Here is a 3,585-nt window from a genome sequence, read left to right on the forward strand (position 1 = left end):
CAATATTTTTTGTCACTCATTTCAGAAAGTGAAACCCATATATTTTATGGATTCATTACACATAGAGTGAAATTTTTCAAGCCTTTATTTCTTGAAATGTTGATGATTATGGCTTACAGATAATGAAAACCCAAAATTCAGTGTCTCAGAAAATTTGAATATTGTGAAAAAGTTCAATATTGGAAAGTCATGGTGTCACACCCTAATCAGCTAATTAATTACCTCAAAACACCTGCAAAGGTTTCCTGAGCCTTTATATGGTCTCTCAATCTGGGTCAGTAGGCTACACAATCATGGGGAAGACTGCTGACTTGACAGCAGTCAAAATTTCATTACTAAAGAAGCTGGTTGTTCACAGAGTGCTGTATCCAAGCATATTCATAGAAAGTTGAGCGGAAGGAAAAAGTGTGGTAGGAAAAGGTGTACCAGCAAGAATTTGGGGGAGCTTCACAAAGAGTGGACTGAGGCTGGCGTCAGCGCATCAAGAGCCACTACGCACAGACGAATCCTAGACATGGGCTATAAATGTCGCATTCCTCGTGTTCAAGCCACTCCTGAACCAGAGACAACGTCAGAAGCGTCTTACCTGGGCTGTGGAAAAAAGAATTGGACTGTTGCTCAGTGGTCCAAAATTCCTCTTTTCAGAAATGGAAATCAAGGTCCCAGAGTCTGGAGGAAGAGTGGAGAGGCACAGAAACCATGTTGCTTGAAGTCCAGTGTGAAGTTTCCACAGTCAGTGATGATTTGGGCCAGGCTGATTGTCTCCATGCCAAGCTCATCAGTAGAGCTTCAACGCACGAAAACACACACAATTATGTCAAAATGCGCAGTTTTGGCGAGTTACCTTGTTAAACGTAGTCTTAAATGAGTTATAAAGTCTTAAATGACCGTAAAGAGTTGTGAGAAAATCAGATATGTGTCAGATCCACGTCAGATGCATCAGGTTTTAAAGAGACAGCGCTGATTTTACAGTGAAGCCCGCTGAAGTCTGTCACTGATGTAAACCAAAGATTTCCAAAATCCTTGGACTGTTCTAGTCGCTGATTAACCTTTATAGCTTGAATACAGATTAATATGTATAGTTTATGCATATATAATATAGTTTATGTGAAGATTGTTTTAAAATCACTTAAATTAAAAGTTGTTATATATTTCAGAGCCCATTAAATGTTAAAAAATAATGGCTTTCAATTATACTGTAATGTTGAATGGCTATAATTAATAGGGACAATTGAGGGAAAATGCACCAGCAGGACAAATTAAAAATATTGTAAATATATTTAGTCACTAGTAGTAATAACTGCCTGTTTTTGCTAAAAGAGTTTCATGGCCGGTAAATAAATGTTTTGGCCAGTAAATTTGATCATGTCACTGGCCACTGGCAGGTGTGGCAAAAAGTTAGTTTTAGGCCCTGTATGTTTATATAGCCTACATATATAAAATATACAATTATTTATGTATATATTATAAAATCTATAAATATATCATTGCATTTTATATATATATATATATAATTATTTATGTCTAATTTTTTATTTATGCATGGATTGAAAAAAAATACAAATATAATTGAATGAATACACAAATTTCATTTTAAAAGTACAGCTTTGGTTCTCAAGAAAGTTTACTGTGTGGTCTGTTTATATGTGAATTGTCTAATGAGGCATTTCTTGGTATTAATGTTTAAAAACATTATCTTTCTTTGATATGTCCTCTCAAGACTTTTACATTTTCAGACTCTGTGCTTCTTCTTCTTGAGTGTTTGTGTGTAAGTCAGACCAGAGTTTTTGTTTGTTTCCTCGTTGAAACTCAAATTGGCCGCTTCTAAAGCTCAGCCCTTTTTTCTGAAGGCCTCATACCCTTTCTTTGTACTTCATAATATCCCCATCAAAGTGTGTATCGAGTCAACCTGAAAGTCTCATTATGACTGCATATGCTACTTTTTGGCCTCCCTTTCCCTGTCGGTTTCACTTTGTTTTATAGGTCAGGCCGAAACTGGCCTTTCAGCACTGACATAACTTTTTCTTCTCGCAGTTAAATGTTAACCTTACACAAGACACACAAATGCTCACGTATCTGTATTGAACGTCAACCACTTGCAGGACTTCTCGGGAGCTTTAACAGAACAACAGAACAGGGTGTGGAGTGTACTAAGAGATTACAGTCTCTGTGTGGATGACTGAGTGCTTAAGTGTGTGAGTGTGTGCATTATGCAATTTTGCAGTGCATGTCATAATTGCATGCGTGCGTGACGGTCCAGCTGAGCCTCGATGCATAAACTGATCATCTCCATAGTGTGTGCAGTTACACACACAGACATCTGCATTCGCTGAAACCACACATTTATTCAAACATGGCTCAAAGGAGGCCACCCACAATTATACAAACACATTAAAACTGAATTTGCAATGCAGAAACCTATGTCTGCTACACTCTGTGGCAGTGCATTTTAATTCCTCATTTAGACTAATTTACTCTCAAGCCTTCCTGTTTGGTTGCAGTCAGTGATGGCAACAGGCATAATGAGCTCATCACATGGCTTGGTCATTGGTCTGGAGACCCCTGCAGCTGGACCAATCACACAGGTGGATTTGACGGAAGGCGGGCTCAAGACCAGGTGGAGACCCCTGCAGCTGGACCAATCACACAGGTGGATTTGATGGAAGGCGGGCTCAAGACCGATTGGCTGGATTCATGAAGGTATAGAAAGTGTAAAATGAAACAGGAGTTTCTGAAGTCCTTGTGTCTGGTTTACTTTTTTGAATGCTAAAATACCTGACACGTACTCAGACTTGGACATGAGTTTTCTTCCTGTTTATTATGGAAATCAATGTCATATTCCCGGTTGGAAAAACGCACGGCTACCAGTTTTAGTGGGATTTACCGACAGGGCTGATATTAACGTAAATAATAAACAGGAAGGAAACTCATTTCCGAGTCTTAAGTATTTTTTATTTTTTCCCCCAAGTCTAAGTATGCTTGTGCTATTTTAGCTTTCGATGTAAATACATATAAAGATAAAAAATAAATAAAAAAAGCAGAAAACATTTTATTAATTAGTCCTCACAAGTGATTTTTTTCACTTCTTCTAAATCTTCAAGACATTTTTTTTTTTAAAGATATATATACTTTCATCTAACCAACAACTAGGCTTCTTTTGTTGGATTGGTATGCAGTCTTAAAATTCATGAATGCCCTGTTTATTTATTTTGTTAACATTACTGCCATGCTATTTTTGTTTGATTAATTTATATTTTCACATTTGCAATAATGCTTCGGTCAAGCTGGCTTACTCGAATATTTTGAAATCGCAAATTATTAATATTCTCGATTTTGCCCACCTACTCCCTTCGGCTGCCCCTCCCGTTGAATCCCATTGGCTGATGGCTCTGGGATCGACCAGCTGTTTCTTGTTTTCCCATAGCGCAATTGGCCCGAGCGACCTGTCAATCAACTGGATTTTGACAGATGACTCCGCCCTCATCACCGCTACCCGAGCGCTGATAGGCTACTGTATCCTTTTGTGAACGCTGATTGGCTGAGGGCGCTGGTTGTCAAGGCTTAGTGCTTCATTCACCATTTTGC

The sequence above is a fragment of the Sinocyclocheilus grahami genome, unplaced genomic scaffold, assembly GCF_001515645.1.
Source record: "Sinocyclocheilus grahami isolate Dianchi unplaced genomic scaffold, SAMN03320097.WGS_v1.1 scaffold498.1, whole genome shotgun sequence".
NCBI lineage: Eukaryota > Metazoa > Chordata > Actinopteri > Cypriniformes > Cyprinidae > Sinocyclocheilus > Sinocyclocheilus grahami.